The 18,816-nt window shown below is 47.2% G+C and overlaps 1 pseudogene; it reads right to left on the bottom strand.

The window, feature by feature from the left end:
* The window catches only part of LOC119162245 (polyphosphoinositide phosphatase-like), a 61,505-nt pseudogene that overhangs the window by 16,013 nt on the left and 26,676 nt on the right, over window positions 1–18,816 (bottom strand).

Raw genomic sequence — 18,816 nt, 5'->3', positions numbered from 1 at the left:
CAAAGCGCCTGAAATCGTTTACATTTACTTGCACGCTCTTTTGCCTTACAAGCTCCATTTCCATCCAGAATACCAAGGCCACATGCACAAACAGCTCTACAATAAGATACATTCATTAATGGGTATCAGAGAGGTTTAAAGTAATATACATATTGAATGTAGAATGGAGAGCACATGTGCTTTCTGTGACATCACTGGCTATGACACATAAAGCTAGTACATCATCCAATACAACACTGTCTATATTACCAATGGAAGTGCACAACATAGCCAGTATATATTGCCACCTACACGTAGTGGGTCGACTGCAAGAGCGGCTCTACCATCTGGAGGAAAGAAAGAAGATTGCGTGTCTCTTCTCGACTCGAGAGCCAGCCACGACTGACGCATCGTCCCAGCGCTAGCTATTCGGTGGTTTAATAAACCCCCAGTACCTGTGATTCATCGTGACAAATTGGTGGAGGTGCTGGGTAGTCTCACGGATGCTACAGATCACCCCCAGGAAGCCATAATACGAGTCCAGTGCCAGTCAATACTCCCGTGCATCGGACCAGCCGCCGAATCAGGGGATTGCCTCCGGAAGTCGACGATACTGCTCCCACCACGTCAACAAACATGACCAGCACTTCGGTACAAACCTTGCCAACCGGCACGGGAAACATGTCGTCGAACCGTTATACGTTAGAAAGCCCACGGGCACCGGCGACGTTCCATGGTACAGAGCGCGAGGACGTTGAGGACTGGTTGGCGGACTTCGAGCGTGTAGCGACCTTGAATCAGTGGGACGACGCGGCGAAACTGGGTCGTGTCTACTTCTATCTCGAAGACGGGGCACGCACTTGGTATCAAAATCGAGAGGAGCAGCTGACGACGTGGCCCGAATTCTCTCGTAGACTTGTGCAGACATATGCCAGCGCTGACCGCCAAGAAAGAGCTGAACGAGCTATTCTTGCCCACGTCCAGTCCCCAAACGAAACTGTGACCGCGTACACCGAAGACATGACGCGCCTCTTCCGACGAGCAGGTTCAAGAATGACGGAGGACAAGAAGTTGCGTCACTTGATGCGCGGTGTCAAGGACCAGCTTTTCGCCGGCCTCGTGCCAAGCCCTCCGAAGACAGTCGCGGAGTTCTTGTCCGAAGCTGTGACAATGGAAAAAATGCTGCAGCAGCGATCAAACTAATATGACAGGCAAGTCAGTGGCATGTCCACTGCTGACATTTTGACCGCCGCTGGGACCAGCAATGACTCCTTACGTGAACTTATCCGTAATATCGAACGTGAAGAGTTGCAAAAGGCTGGTGTAACACCTCATCCTACGGTTAGCTCTATTGCAACTGTGATGAAGGATGAGCTGCACCAGGCCCTCCGGGACACCTTGCCTCCTGATACAACTGCGTCAGCTCCTGCTGAATACCGCCGTGGGACAACCTACGCGGAAGCCTTGAAACGCCCTGCTACATCGCCGCCATTGTTCGTTCATCCTGTCCCTGCAGTTTCACTCGAGTCAGCGCAGCACATACCATACTACGAAGGCACGTACACGCCACCGCCCCTGCCCTTTGCCCGTGGTGCTTCTGTCGCCAATCGTTCGGTGCAACCGGTCCAGTACATCGACGATCGGCACTCGTCTCCTCGGAAGTCTGATGTCTGGCGCACACCCGATCACCGGCCTCTATGCTTTCACTGCGGAGAAGCTGATCACTTGTACCGCCAGTGCCCATATCGCCGTCTTGGGCTTCGCGGCTTCTCTGCGTACTCGCCGCCACCCCGTTACGGCCAGAGACCACGAGACATCGAAAACTACCTCTCCCAGCAGCATGCACTACCGTCTGTCGGGCTCGCCATCACCGAGGCGATTTTCATCAACGCCCCAACAATATTCTACCGCACGATCTCCTAGTTGCCGCGGGGAAAACTAGCCAAAGTGACCTCTGGGGGCGGGGTCGCTGAACGTCGAAGCGCTGAAGACCTCCTATTGACGCAGAACCGTACAGAACTGGTACGACATCACCTGCAGCTGTAAAGGATAGCCGGCTTTCACTCGACATAGCAGTGACAATTGATGGTTGTGTAGTTAATGCGTTAGTGGACACCGGCGCAGACTATTCTATACTGAGCGGGAAACTGAGAACGCAGCTGAAGAAAGTAATCACGCCGTGGCATAACTCGCAGATTCGGACAGCTGGTGGCCATGTCGTTACTCCACAGGGCGTCTGCACAACTAGAGTACAGATTCAAGGCTTTACATTCGTAGCAAGCTGCCTTGTTCTGTGTGAATGCTCCCGTGACGTCATTCTGGGAGTTGACTTTCTACAGGAAAATGGAGCTATCATTGATCTGCAAGAGCGCCGCGTCACGTTCTCAGCCCAGCGAGCAATCAAAGTGCAGGATGACGGAAGGCGTGTCGACATACTCCATATTTCTGAACAGAGCGTGACGCTTCCTCCCTGAGCAAGTGTTCTAGTCGACGTAACATGCTGTGGTTTGAGCGATGGCGATGTGGTGGCCGAGACAAATTTAGAACACCTCCTGCAGCAAGGCATCTGTGTAGCGAGAAGTGTAATACACGTTCGTGATGGCCGATTTGAATTGCTCGTTACCAACTTTAGCAACGAGCATCGACACCTTTCCGTGGCACTTCGGTAGCATTTGCCCACGAAGTAGCAAACGTAACCGACTGTCTGACGTCAGAAATAGTCGATAACGCAGACACGTCAACGAGCAACATTGACATCAATCCTGTTCTGTCCACCGATAACCAGACTGCGCTGCGAGCGCTCTCGTTCGAGTACAGGTCTTGCTTCGCAAGGTGCTCAAAGATCCGCCAAACGTCCATCACTCAACACAGGATCATCACCTACGAGGACGCACACCCAATACACCAGCACCCCTACCACGTGTCGGCTAAAGAACATGAAGCGATACGTACGCAAGTTCGCGAGATGCTTGACGATGGCGTTATCGAACCATCCAACAGCCAGTGGTCATCTCCAGTCATGCTTGTCAAGAAGAAGGTCGGGTCGCTACGCTTCTGCGTCGATTACCGAAAGCTTAACAACGTGACCAAAAAGGATGTGTACCCGCTGCCGCGCATCGACGATTCGCTGGATAGACTTCGTCGTGCCCATTATTTCACTTCTCTCGATCTCAAAAGCGGGTACTGGCAAATCGAGGTAGATCAGCGAGACCGCGAGAAGACAGCCTTCGTGACTCCAGATGGCCTATACCAATTTCGAGTACTCTCTTTCGGCTTGTGTTCAGCGCCGGCAACTTTCTAGCGAATGATGGACACTGTCCTCACAGGGCTCAAGTGGCAGACTTGTCTTGTCTACCTTGATGATGTGGTGGTCTTCTCTGCCACGTTCGAGCAGCACCTTCACCACCTGCGCAGCGTGCTGGAGGCTATCCGATCAGCGGACCTCACACTAAAGCCACAGAGGTGCCACTTCGGCTATGAAGAACTAAAATTTCTTGGACATATAGTTAGCGCCGAAGGAGTCCGGCCTGATCCAGACAAGCTTGCCACTGTTGCCGAATTGCCAGCTCCTGTCAATAAGAAAGCCGTCCAGCGCTTTCTTGGTTTGTGCGCCTACTATCGCCGGTTCAATCATGGCTTTTCACAGACAGCAGAACCTCTGACTCGTCTCACAAGGGACGACACGTCGTTTGTCTGGGAAAACGAGCAACAAGCAGCTTTTGATAAACTGCGACAGCGCATGCAATCAGCACCCGTTCTCGCTCATTTCGACGATGATGCTGACACGGAGGTCCATACTGACGCTAATAACGTTGGGCTTGGTGCGGTGCTCGAGCGTTCACCATCAAGAGGACATCGAAAGAGTGATAGCCTACGCCAGCCGCTCTCTATCCCGTGCCGAGGTGAATTATTCCATACGGAGAAAGAGTGCCTCGCAGTCGTGTGGGCAATCACCAAGTTTCGCCCGTACCTTTATGGTCATCCCTTCAAGATAGTGACGGACCACCACGCCCTCTGTTGGTTGGCAAGCCTGCGCAACCCTTCAGGACGGCTAGCACGGTGGAGCTTGCGGCTGCAGGAATTTGACGTCACCATGGTCCATAAGTCCGGCCGTAAGCATGAAGATGCTGACACACTGTCACGCAGACCCTTCATGTCGTCAGTCAGGAAGCAGAGGAAGACGAAGGCTTCCTGGGCGCCATTAGCTCATCAGACTTGAGCAAACGGCAGCGGGATGACGCAGAGATTCGTCCGATCATCGATCATTTAGAGGGCCAGGGCACGATTATACCACGTCATTTATTCCGCTCGTTGCCGCCGTTCTGCCTCCGAGACGGTGTGCTGTACAAGAAGAACGCTCGTTCGAACAACCGTGCCTACCTCCTGGTGGTTCCTCGAGACATGCGAGACGACGTCCTCTTCGCTTGCCATGACAAACCCACATCCGGTCATCTGGGCTACTCACGAACACTTGCCAGAGTGAGCGATAGATACTATTGGCCAGGACTTTCGGCAAGCGTCAAGAAATACGTCAAGAGCTGTCGGGAATGTCAGCGCCGAAAGCAACCATCTGTTAAGCCAGCTGATTTGCTTCAGCCCATTGAAGCACCTTGCATGCCATTCGACCAAGTCGGTATGGACATTCTCGGGCCATTTCCCCTGTCTGCGGACAGCAACAAATGGGTGATCGTTGCGACCGACTATTTGACGCGCTACGCTGAGACGCAGGCGATCCCACGAGCCACGGCTTCTGAGGAAGCACAATTTTTCATGCGCCACATCGTGTTACGACACGGTGCTTCTTCCAGTATAATAAGGGACAGCGGGACGGCATTCACGGCACAGCTTATGGACGACGTTTTCAAACTGAGCAACACCAGACACCGAAAAACAACTGCGTACCACCCGCAAACCAACGGACTTACCGAGCGACTGAATAAGACCATCGCAGACATGATCTCGATGTACATCGACGTATAGCACAAAACATGGGACCGGATCTTACCTTACGTGACCTTCGCGTATAATACCGCCGTGCAAGAGACCATGCGATTCACGCCATTTCGGCTTCTCTACGGCCGCGAAGTGCAGACCATGCTGGACTCTATGCTACCATGTCAAGACGAAGACGAGTTGGCAACTGACACCGATAAATTCGCAGAGCGTGCTGAGGAAGCCCGGCAGCTCGCGCGACTACACATTGGCCAGCAACAGCAGGCAGACGCACGGTGCTATAACATCCTCCACAGAGAAGTGTTTCACAACCCCGGAGACCAAGTTTGGGTGTGGACGCCCGTCCGCCGCCATGGCCTTAGTGAAAAGTTACCGAGCCGGTACTTTGGCCCATATAAAGTGTTACGCCGCGTCAGTGATGTGAACTACGAAGTGGTTTCGGACACAACATCGCAGGCACGGAGCAGGACACGACCAAGGCCAGATGTCGTTCATGTGTTGCGCATGAAACCATTTATTGCGCGCTGTTCGTAACTTTTTCTTTGCCGTACACTGTGGTTTGTGTTATTTATTTATTTTTGTGAACTTGCTTCTTCGTTCACTGATTTTTCCTATATTGGAACGCTCGTTAATTTCTACTTTTACTTTATCCGAATTTCCATTTTTTTTTTTTTCACGTGCATATGTCGTAACATCGGGGTGGTGCTATGTACTTTTCTTTCCCTCTTTTGGGACTTTTTTTTTTCTTTTCGAAAGGGGGGATAATGCCACCCACACGTAGTGGGTCGACTGCAAGAGCGGCTCTACCATCTGGAGGAAAGAAAGAAGATTGCGTGTCTCTTCTGACTCGAGAGCCAGCAAAGACTGACGCATCGTCCCAGCGCTAGCTATTCGGTGGTTTAATAAACCCCCAGTACCTGTGATTCATCGTGACAATATTGAACAGTACATCAACAAATGAAACTAACTACACTGCCAATGGTAATGCACAACAAAGCAGTTCACAATGTGGCTGATCATGAGCCTTTCTAGACCCAAGTAAAGACGAAAGTTACCAGGATAGCAACATTGCTTGCAGACTAAACATGCAAGTGGAAGTTGGGAAGTATGAGCTGTGCACTTCGGTATATAAGGTGTACCTCTAAGAAAATGTAGACAGCAAACTAAGGAGGATAAGCTTTTAAATGGTCACAAAACAAGAATATTAGGTTAAGCTGTATTAGTAAATAATGCTTGTTTTGTAGAGAAGTTAAAAGCATACAATTGTTACACAGTGACATCAGTAAGAACTATTCAACAGTCTGCATTACACTGAATAATTTACAATACGATAGCAAGCTTTTGTGCATAAACTAAATAATCATGACAAAATATTAAAACACAGACTGAATGTTAACAAGTCAAACGAGTTCCTGACTCATTTTATGAATTTGTCTAAGAGTAAACACAACAAAACGGTGGTACAACTTGACAAAGATGCAATAAGCATCGGCAACCACATTACAACAGGTCCAAACCCCTATATTTCCTTTTTCCAGCAGCAACCTACCCCTTTCCAACATATGCCTACATAAAATATGGCTTTAAATCACCTAACTATCAGTTTAATTAAATGCCGATTCCTACCAGTAATGAGCACCTAGATTAGTATTAGTATTATTCCAAAGTGCGAGCTTACATCAATGGGAAGCAAGTCTCAGGTGTCGGCTACTTCCACTTCAGAAACCCTCGACGAGGACAGAGAGTCTTCGGTTCACTCCTGAAAGTGGTTGGTTTCTTGGGAACAATGCAGGCAAGTGGAGTAAGATTGTATTGCAGCGTATGTGTCAGGTCATAGGTGTAGCTGCAAAAAAACAGATTTACGGCATCACAACCTCTACCATACAAAACATGATAAAACACAGTCATCAGTGTGCACAGTCATCAATTCTCAGTGTGAACACAATGCAGCATGTCACACACTGCAGAGTTCCAGGGCACAATGTGTGGCCGCACATCAAACTGAAGCAACGCAGGCACACAGGGCCTTAACAGACACTAAAGCAAAAAATAATTTCTCAGTACTACTAAATACTCTTTTACAATACCAAAACATCCACCCTTGCTGTGAGAACGCTTACGATGCGAGATAATGTGGGAAAAAAATATGAAGGTGGCCACGCCACCTTGAAGTTTCAGAACCAATTTCCCCATGACATAACAAGATTGGATGGTTTTTACTAGAGCACACGTAGATCTCAATCAGAAAATATGAATTACATTTTCCATTGAAGAGACCAAAAACCTAGAGTTCCAGGTCCCGAGCCAAATTTGCCCAGGCCATGTAGCCAAGATATCAATACATGCTTAGAAATATGTGAATCATGCCGAACTTTGTGTGCAGAGATTTCAGCGCAAAATTTAAAAAAAAAGAATTTCACCTTCATTCTCTCTTCCAGTAGTATACCTATAATGGCCAAATTATTGCCAGCACAGTTTGCCGAGAATAATCTATTAGCACAAGTTGATTTACTTTAATGTCTCTTCAAGACAGGGCTTCACGTGATCTACAGCATCACAATGCTCATTTCGTTACGAAGCAGACCAGACTTGGCGTGGGCTCGCAGCACACAACGACACTGGCCAAACCCTTTAGCTGGCTGACTGGTTCAATTACCTCAATTACAAAACCATGAAGCGGCTTAATCAACACCCCACTCAAGTCACTACAAGACGTTTGTTCGTGTGTTTTTTTTTATTTGTGCAAGAAGAATGCCTCATCAAAGCAGTTAAAGCAGTTGTTCAGCTGCTGAATTCCCTGATTTAGGTGTGCTTTACAACAAAGCGGGCACAGTGCACTGCAAAAAATGACACAAAGCCTTGTCTCAAAGGCCCTGTGCTGCATTACTTTGGTGTGTGGATGCACCATTGTGCCAGCACTTATGCACGCTGCTATCACACTGCACTGAATTCACCCAAAGAGTGGATGACTTTGCACATGGAGGCCGATGCACTTATTAATTTGCAGTGACTAACCGATCTTCTCATATCGACCTTCTCATAAAGTAACTAAGGTGCTTACCTAGAGTAGAAATTGCTGGACAAGTCGACATTCTGAAAAATTTTCACATATCTAAAACAGAGGGAGCAATAAAAATATATCTTGTAGAGAACAAAATGAATAAATGAAAAACACGTCTGATTAAAATGTCCCTCCACCTGTTTTCATCAGGATGAACACTGTGGTCAGTGTTGTTTGGCAGATAGACCATACGCGTGTCCTCCAGTTTGTAAATTGTGTGATGCCCCACAATGGCAATGCGTCTCCTCTTCGTGGTCAATATAATGTAGTATCCTTCCAGAAGCCGCACAAAACCTGAAAGTGATGCCATTGCTTTACTAGTACTGGTCTGAACAGTGTTGAACCAAACTAATACTGAATTGGTACCTTACCAACTATGCCAAATGCAGACACTGTTCTGTTGAGGCCAGAGTTACCCTTCTGTCCAGTTTTGGGCATCTGTTTTCCTTGGTTAATTTCACTGAGAAATTCCCGTATATCTCTATTGTTGTATTCCACCTAGAAGTATGTCAGGGACATTAATCAAGACAAACAAGTTATCATTCAGTCGTGTCGTACAACAAAACTATTTGTAAAGTTCACAAACTTTGTCATCAAATACAAGCAGCCTATTAGTTTCCGTCCTGTCAATCTCCAACACACGAAACTTGGTCTGTGTGTTGTTCGAGCCGACTAAGTAATATTTCTGTAAAGTAGTATAAAAACTGAGAACAAGTGCCAGACGGCATGAACGCAATGCACATCTGCACATGGAACAGATTAGAACACGTGAAAAGTTTACATTTCGCACGCTTCAAATGTAGCACTTTACTGGTGTAGCCAGATAGGAAAGGGGGATGTGTCATGCACCCCACCCTCAAATTTTTCAAAGTTTGCATGCGTATAATAACACGTACACAGATGCACACCCGAACATATTAAGCATGGGTGACCCCCCCCCCCCCCCGATCCGATTCTGTGAAGTCATATATAAAGTGCTTTCCACACAATGCATAGAGCCGTTACAAACTGGAAGCGCTACAAGCAACACGCCAGCAAATAATTGCGACACAGTGGCCCTTTTGATCGCGATCAGGCTTGCTCAGGATGGAATATCTTGTTAATGATTGGTTGCTTCACGGAAACTGCACAAGGACGCCAATATGCCGAAAAATTTGATCTCAATCGGGCTTAATCACATCAACAGTGCACCTATGACACCAGTACTCGCAACTTACTACAAATGAACAAAATCAATTGAAAGAATGCACTTAAAAAGGCACGCGGTGGTAGCTTTCGCGCAGACACTTGGCAATCGTGACAATCATTTGGTGATGGAGGCATTACGCATTCACACATGTGATTGGAATGCAAAATGCGAGCCGCACCAGGTTGGTCTCGTAAAGGGCCATTCGCTGCACCGAACTGATGACCGGCTGCAAGGCCATCTTTGTTGCAGTGGGTGCCTTAATTGCTCTTCCCGGAGTATGCCATCGTTCACTAAGAGCCACGGTTGGTTGGTTGTTCCCTAGTGTCCTGGCGCAACCCGCCGTGGGGGATCGGCGATGAAACAGACGGTACCTTATTTTAGAGAAAGGTTCCTTTCACGAGGCGACATCGAAAAGGGGGTGTTCTCACAAACGAAAGGCGGCTGCCGCGTGCACACGTCTACAAACGCGCTACACAATGCGTGCGTCACGAATCTTCCGACTTGACTCAGGTCACACTGATGTGGAGTGCTCACAGCGAGGCGGTAACCTCAAAGCACTGATTTTCTAGGTGAAACTAGGTGATTTCTAGGTGATTTTCTAGGCCTCAAAGCCTGCGATACGCCTGAAATGCGTTTCCAAAGTCTCACACTTTCATTCGGGTGGCCGCTGCATATCGTGGCAGCCGGCAAGATCACGTGATGTAAACATTTTTTTTTTCTTTGAACCATCAAGAATTGTTAACACTCTGGAAGCTTCGATTAAGCGTTTGTATTTACCATTACATTCGTATTTGACAATTAACACGTTTTTAATTGAGTTATTAGACCGTATAATGTAAGCCTTCAACATTAACCATTGTTACAGTGTACTAGAAGAATTCAGTGCGATGAGCGGAGGGAGCGCCGCCTTGCTTTGCGCGTCACAGTGAATAGATGGATAGATGGATGGATGGTTCTGGCTGTACCCTTCAGATTGGGCGGCGGCTAAGGCTACCTAGCCGTAATGCTTAGTGAACTAATCATTCGATTTATCTTGTTTTTTTCTTTTAAATAGTGAGGTTGAGGATTCGTACTTTGCAGTGACGGGTTTAATTTTCACTCGTGCCTTGACTTTAGCCACCAAACAGATAACCTCCTTCTAGTTAAGTCTAGCCGTTTAAAGTCAATTTTGCCCTCTTTGTCCCTAAACCCCAGTGCTTTGAAAAACTCTGCGCCATCATCCTGAACTATAGGGTGAAGCCCTTTACAGAACATTATCAAGTGTTCGGCAGTTTCTTCTTCCTCTACACATGCACTGCACACTGTGTCTACCCCTTCGTATTTGGCCCGATATGTCGTTCGCAATACTCCCGCCCTGGCCTCAAACAGTAGAGAACTACCCCAAGTATAATCATATATCCTTTCCTTGGCAATTTCCTGCTTAAAAGTTCGAGAGATCTCTAGTGCAGACTTCTTAATCTTGCCAATTCTCCACATGTCAGTCTCCATTTCATTCACTTTCTTCTTAACCGATAGTTCTTTTTGGTTTGGCCACCTGCTGTTTTCTAAGTACTTGCCAGTCAATTTCCTGGTTCTCTTCCTCCATTTTGTGTCGACATTCTTCATGTACAAGTAGCTGAAAACCTTCCTAGCCCAATGCTCCTACCCCAATTCTCTCACTCACTTCTCAAATTTTATCTTGCTGCTAGCTTCCCTGCCCTCAAATGATGTCCATCCCATATCACCTTGTACTTCCTGATTTGGTGTATTCCCGTGAGCTCCTAAAGCAAGCCTACCTATTCCACGTTGCTTAATTTCTAATCTTGCTTGAACTTCTGATCTCATGCACAAGACGGCATTGCCGAACGTCAGCCCAGGAACCATGACCCCTTTCCATATTCCTCTCACAACATCATACCTATTCTAATTCCACAGTGCCTTATTTTTCATCACTGCTGCATTCTTGTTACCTTTAGTTGTTACGTATATGTCGTGTTCCCTTAGGTACTCGGTCCCATTGCTTATCCATACGCCCAGATATTTGTATTTATCTGTTATCTCTAGCATGGCCTCCTGTATTCTAAGCTCACTACCTTCGTTATCATTAAAAATCATGACTGCTGATTTTTCCTTACTGAATCTAAAATCTAACCTATCTCTCTCATTACCGCAGATGTCCATCAATCTCTGCAAATCTTCCTTGTTGTCGGCAATTAGCACTATATCATCTGCATACATTAATGCTGGTAGTGCCTGATCAATGAGTTTTCCTTGTTTGACTAAAGTGAGGTTGAAGCCAAGTCCACTTCCCTCTAATTTGGCCTCTAATCCTTGTAGGTACATCATGAATAACAAGAGTGACAGTGGACACCCCTGCCCAAGTCCCCGTTTCACTTCTGTGGGCTTGGATACCTGTTTTTCCCACTTTATAACTACCTTGTTACTTTCATAGATTTCGTTTAAAAGATCAGTGACTCCATCTTCCACACCCAGTGTGTCTAGTATTCCCCACAAGTCCTCTTGAACCACACTATTATACGCTCCCTTGATATCCAAAAACGCTAGCCACAGGGGCCTGAGTTCCTTTTCTGCTATTTCGATGCACTGCGTCAGTGAGAACAGATTGTCTTCCAACCTCCTGTGTTTCCGAAACCCATTTTGCAGTTCCCCCAGCACCCCCTCATCCTCTATCCATGCCTGCAGTTTTTCCTTTATAATCTGCATCGCCAGCCTGTAGACCACTGATGCCACTGTTATAGGACGGTAGTTGTTTATGTCATCTTTGTCCCCTTTTCCTTTATAGATCATGCTCATCCTGCTAAGTTTCCATCCATCAGGAACTCCACCATCGATTATTGTTTTGCTCACTGCCTCTCTCAAAGGCTGTTTAGACTTCGGACCCAATGTGTTTATCAGCATAATTGGAATGCCATCTGGGCCTGTTGATGTACCACTTGGAACCCTCTTCTCAGCCCTTTCCCGTGCACTCTCGTTGTGAAAATGGAGCCATTGTGCCACTTGATCCATCTCTGGCTATTGTGGTGTATAAGGCACTTCTTTGTTGAAATTTTTCTGTCACCCTTGTTCTTATATATTCAATAACTTCGTCCCCTTCTAGCCTAGCACCTTGAGCTGTAGTTATAAACCTCTGCTCTAGGTTTGTTTCATTTCTTAGGGAGATTAGATGGTTCCAAAATTTCGCAGCTGTCTTTCTGTCCTTTTTATGTACTTCTGCCAGCTAATGAGCACCCTTTCTTCTAATCTTTTCATTGATCAGGAGGGATGCTTTCCTTCTAGAGGTAAGAAAGATTTCCCATTTTCTTTCTACATCATCCGTCGGTTCACCCCGTTGCTTAGAATGTCTGTGTTCCTTAGAGGCTTCCTGACGTTTTGCTATGGCTCTCTTAACTTCCTCATTCCACCAGCTCTTGGGCTTGTGTCTTCTTTTCCGGGGTGACTTGTCACGTGCCTTCGCAAGCTCTAGCCCAAAGAGTCTAATTAGATTTGTGTATGTCCACACAATTTTATTATCCTCAGTGATTACTTTCTCAATTTGTTTAGTAGCAATTTCTATTTGCCTTTCTGAATGAAAACTTTCCTGTAGTTGCTCATCTTGTCCTCTTTCCACTTTCCGCTCTTCCAAAACTTAGCTTGACACGTTTGTAATCACTACCCAGACTTGTGGAGCCACCTTCATCTATGTGCATTCCCCTGAGCTTATCATACATACTATGTGACATGTGTGACATCCTATGTGACCTACAGTGGACGTTTTTTAGGCAATGAGTTATCCTCCAACCGGAAAAAAAATATCCGCGTGTTGATGGAACTGCATTAAGAGGCCTGGGGTGTGGCCTCACCGGTAACCACCGCCGGGAACGCACTCCCTCACCAGAGAAGGATTGGCCACCCTGGTGCAGTATCTGGCCACTACCTCCCACATGCATACGTCAAATAACTCACGGCCCTCAGTCGCAGCAGCTGCGAAGCAACTGACCACGGCGGCGGTCAAATCTGCAATGCAGCAGTGGGTGCTAAGAATCTCTGGACTACAGGCAGCCATTGGAATCTGAACTTGGAAACGTTTAACGCTAGAACCTTATCTAGTGAGGGAAGTCTAGCTGTACTTTTCGAGGAGCTAGAGGGTGTTAAATAGGATATGATAGGGCTCAGTGAGGTTAGGCGGACAGATGAGGTCAATACTGTGCTACAGAATGGGCACGTCCTTTGCTATCGGGGCTTGGCAGAAGAGAACTGGGAGTGGGGTTCCTAATTCACAGAAACATAGCTGGCAACATAGAGGAATACTATAGCATTAATGAAAGGGTGGTAGGTATTGTAATTAAACTGAATAAAAGATACAAGATGAAGGTAGTACAGGCTTACGCGCCTACATCCAGCCATGATGACGCTTCAGTTGAAAGCTTCTATGAAGATGTGGAATCGGCAATGAGTAAGGTAAAAACACAGTATACTATAGTGATGGGCGACTTTAATGCAAAGGTAGGAAAGGAGCAGGCTGGAGACCAGGCAGTAGGAGATTATGGCATCGGTACTAGAAACGCCAGAGGAGAGCTACTAGTAGAATTCGCAGAACGCAATAATTTGCGGATTTTGAATACCTTCTACCGAAAACGAGAAAACCGCAAGTGGACATGGAGGAGCCCTAATGGTGAAAATAAGAACGAAATAGACTTTATAATGAGTGCACACCCAGGAATCGTGCAGGATGTGGAAGTGGTTGGCAAGGTACGATGCAGTGACCATAGACTGGTACGGTCTCGAATTCGCCTAGACTTCAAGAAGAAACGACAGAAACTGATACGCAAGAAGCCAATCAATGAGCTAGCACTGAGAAGGAAAGTACAGGAATTCAGAGTGTCGCTGCAGAACAGGTACTCAGCTCTTAGTGAGGAAACCAACCTTAGCGTAGATACAATGAATGATAATCTAACGAGTATCATTACGGAGTGTGCAGTGGAAGTTGGAGGCAGGGTAGTTAGACAGCACACTGGCAAGCTTTCCCAGGAAACGAAGAACCTAATTAAGAAGCGTCAAATCATGAAAGTGTCAAGTACAACAGACAAAATAGAACTGGCAGAGCTTTCGAAGTTGATTAATAGACGTAAAGTATGCGATGTAAGAAGGTATAACAAGGAGAGAATTGAACACGCTCTGAAAAACGGAGGAAGCGTCAAAGCAGTGAAAAAAAGGAAACTTGGGATAGGCAAAAGTCGGATGTATGCACTAAGGAAAAAAGAAGGCAAAATAACTACCAATATGGATAGGATAGTTAAAATAGCGGAGGAGTTTTACAGAGATTTGTACAGTAGCCGCGACAACCATGACCTTAATACTATAAGAACTAGCAGTAACCCAGATGAAACTCCACCAGTAATGATAGAAGAAGTCAGAAAAGCTTTAGAGAGCATGCAAAGAGGCAAAGCTGCTGGTGAGAATCAGGTAACATCAGATCTGCTGAAAGATGGGGGACAGATTGTGTTAAAAAAACTAGCCACCCTGTTTACGAGGTGTCTCCTGACGGGAAGGGTACCAGAGTCTTGGAAGAACGCTAACATTATCTTAATACATAAGAAAGGAGATGACAAGGAGTTGAAGAATTACAGGCCGATCAGCTTGCTCTCTGTAGTATACAAGCTATTTACAAAGGTAATTGCTAACAGAGTAAAGAAAACATTAGAATTCAATCAACCAAAGGAACAAGCAGGATTTCGAACAGGCTACTCAACAATTGACCACATTCATACTATCAATCAGGTAATATAGAAATGCTCAGAGTATAACCAACCACTATACATAGCCTTCATAGATTGCGAGAAGGCGTTTGATTCAGTAGAAATATCAGCCGTCATGCAGACACTGCGGAATCAGGGCATCGATGAAGTATATATAAACATTCTGGAAGAAATCTACAGGGCATCAACTGCTACCATAGTGCTTCATAAAGAAAGCAACAGAATACCAATCAAGAAGGGTGTAAGGCAGGGGGACACAATCTCCCCAATGCTATTTACCGCGTGCTTACAGGAGGTTTTCAGAAGGCTAGAATGGGTACAGTTAGGGATAAGAGTTCATGGAGAATACCTTAGTAACCTGCGCTTCGCCGATGACATTGCATTGCTGAGTAACTCAGGGGACGAATTGCAACTCATGATTACGGAGTTGTATGACGAGAGCAGAAAGGTGGGTCTTAAAATTAATCTGCAGAAAACGAAAGTAATGTACAACAACCTCGGAAAGGAGCAGCGCTTCGAGATAGGTAATAGTGCACTTGAAGTTGTAAAAGACTATGTCTACTTAGGGCAGGTAATAACCGCAGAGCCTAACCACGAGATTGAAGTAACTAGAAGAATAAGAATGGGGTGGAGCACATTCGGCAAGCACTCTCAAATTATGACAGGTAGATTGCCACTATCCCTCAAGAGGAAGGTATATAACAGCTGTATCTTGCTGCTACTTAGCTACGGAGAAGAAACCTGGAGACTAGCAAAGAGGGTTCAGCTTAAATTGAGGACGACGCAACGAGGAATGGAAAGAAAAATGGTAGGTGTAACCTTAAGAGACAAGAAGAGAGCAGAGTGGATCAGGGGACAAACAAGGGTTAAGGATATCATAGTTGAAATAAAGAAGAGGAAATGGACATGGGCCGGGCATGTAGCGCGAAGACAGGATAACCGCTGGTCATTAAGGGTAACTAACTGGATTTCCAGAGAAGGGAAGCGGGTTAGGGGGAGACAGAAGGTTAGGTGGGCAGATGAGATTAAGAAGTTTGTGGGTATAAATTGGCAGCAGCAAGCACAGGACCGGGTTAACTGGCGGAACATGGGAGAGGCCTTTGTCTTGCAGTGGACGTAGTCAGGCTGCTGCTGCTGCTGCTGCTGCTGCTGATGACGATGATGATGATGATGCTGATGATGATGATGATGATGATGTGACATCAGTGCGTAATCTATCGTTGACTGCAACCTTCCTGCCTCCCATGTTGTTTCTGCTTCACACTGAATAATGCGTGAAGCACTGAATGTGCTTCACGCATGAATAATGACTAGATTTTCGCCCTCCATGCTGTTTTCTACAATCTCCTGAGCTTTGGCCAGTGCATTCACCATGCTCTTCCTTGACTGTGCCTCCACCCTGACTCTCCCATCCTCCTTCACTGTCTTGAAAACGCCATCCCTAACCCTGGCCACGTTAGAGTCCACCACCACTAGAACCCTTTTACACTCCAATCGCTGGCTTCCTGTTTGTGATGGCACCCCTGTTTACTTCACCTGTTTCTCTGACGCCTGTCCTGTGTTTCTGCCCTGCTTGAAGACTGCTGCACCACCAAGCTGTATGTTCTCGGAGCCTCCGTGCTGTGGCCAGACACTGCGGCACCCTGACGTCCCTTCTCGCCTGTTCCTTCCCGCCTGTCGCCTTCTCCGCTAACCACGCCTTCCGTCTCACACCGCTCGGGGCCGGGGCAAAGCGCCATTAGCTCCCTTACTCGCTGCTTTAGCTTGGTACACCCTTCCTTTTCTTTTCGAAGGTCGCCCTTCATTTGCTCTAATAGGCTGGCGGTAGCCTCCTCCTGCTCACGCGACGCTCCGAGCTCTTTTTGGGGTGCTATCCTCTGCTCCCGTTCCGTCCTAAGCTCCCCCTGAAGCCCCTTGATGCTAGCCTCCATGCGCTGCACGGCCGCCTTCAGTGCCCCGCACAGCCTGCACACGAAGCTCGCCTTCTGCGCGTCGGCCAAACTCGTGAATGCTGTCTCATCTAAGTAGCACCAGCGCTTGCCTTCTTCGCACTGCACCAGCTCACCCTCGCTCGTGATTTTTCTAGCCTCCTTAGCCATTGCCCGCCCGACCATCGGACCGAGTGCCCGACAGGCCTACCTTCAACCCTAATCCCGCTATACAGCCGCCTCCGTTAACTCTCCTACCTCAACAACTGTTTGAAGCTGCCGCCTACACCACACACATACGTATTCAATTTCACTAGTAGCCTCTCACTAGGTCCCCTACGTGTTCGGCTCTAGCTCTTTAACAACTAACCAGACGCCCCGACCTTCTTCAAAACAGCCGCCTAGCCCGTTCACGTGGTCAACGTCACTACGACGTTGCCCGTGGCCCACGCCTACAGTACTCGCAACGCTAATTATTGATTAGAAGAGAAAAGAAATAATAATGGTGTTCACAAACACATAGAAATGAAGAGATACTTATCCCTCGTTGCACGCTGCTTCTGCGCCATGGCACTCCATCTAAAGGGTACATCCACATACATCCATCTTGAAAGCTAGCAGTTTTGTGCGTACACGCGACCGTCTTATTTCAGTGGTGTTCTTGGTGGCTCGGTCTGTGTGGTTGTGTTCCACGCGTGTACTCTCATGTGAACGTGGCCACGTGCGGCAATGAGTGGAAAGCAACGCCTCAATCACTGCTACGCTCCAGAATTCAGCACAGGGTACACGCGAACTAACACCGCGAAGAAGTTGTCGCTATTCAAGGCACCTGCAGACCCGGAACGAAGATCCACGTGGGAAAGGAACCTTCATAGAGCAGACAATTAAGGCGCTGACCGTGGACTGCGCGGTATGTGAGCTCCATTTTGAGCAGCGTTTTATTGTGAGGGACTACGTACACCGCATAAATGGTGAGGAAGTTCGCATTCCACGTGAGACGCCTACGCTCACTTCGGACGCAGTCCCCACAATTTTGCCAAACCTACCAGCTTACCTGAGCAAGCAGCCCACTTCGAAGAGAAATGAGCGAAAAAGGAAGCGCGATGACGATGTCCCACAACAGAAAAAGGTGCGTGGGGAGATTGCGGAGGTGACAGATGTCGACGAATCTTCGAATGGCAATGAAGTCTTTGCGGCCGCGACTGTCGCTGCGGTGATGGAAATCAAAATGCCCGGGAAGCGCTGGACGCTGCATGAACTTTACGATGCCGACGGAGTGTGCTTTACTCATGTTCCCTCGACTCGCTCAGGCGAAGCCACTGTGGAAAAAGCCATGTTCTTCACTGCAAACAGTGTTGGTGCTTTGCACTCCAAGACGTTCGTGTGTGATAAACAAGTGGCTGGCGTGTCAGTGACAACAATTCAAGATGCTATAACCACTCTGCAGGAAGCCCATGACATGCATATATGCAAAGGCGCAGCATTGCGAGCTGAAAGTAGTCTCACAACCAACTTAACAATGAAATTGCAAGGCCAAATTAAGTGCGAGGACAGATCAGTTTACAGTACTAACTGCCAAGGCAGGGCAATGAAAGAAAGAATGGCTTGCGTCATTTGCAAATACGTAAGAAAAGCCCTTGTTAGGCGGCAGTGGCGCCTCAAAAGGCGTCAAAAGGAGGGAGCCTGAACAGTCATAATGTTAGCTCGCGGTGCCGTAGCCATGTTTCGAAGAAACTACAAGCTTGTATCCGAAGAAATCAACGACTTTTATTGAAGGTAGACAAGCTCACCTTACACATCAAGAAAATCAAAAGCGAGTCCCCTGCGACAGCTGATGAAGTACTCGCTAAAAAGATAAGCTTGTTGTCGCCAAAGCAGCAGCTCGCTGTCAGGCAGTGCTTTGAGGCATCCAAAAGGAAGAGCTTGCGGGTCATGAAGTACGACAAAGAATGGATGCTTGAATGCATTTTA

The sequence above is a fragment of the Rhipicephalus microplus genome, chromosome X (assembly GCF_043290135.1).
Source record: "Rhipicephalus microplus isolate Deutch F79 chromosome X, USDA_Rmic, whole genome shotgun sequence".
NCBI lineage: Eukaryota > Metazoa > Arthropoda > Arachnida > Ixodida > Ixodidae > Rhipicephalus > Rhipicephalus microplus.
The sequence above is the reverse complement of the archived record's forward strand: the minus strand, read 5'-3'. Positions and strand labels throughout refer to the sequence as shown.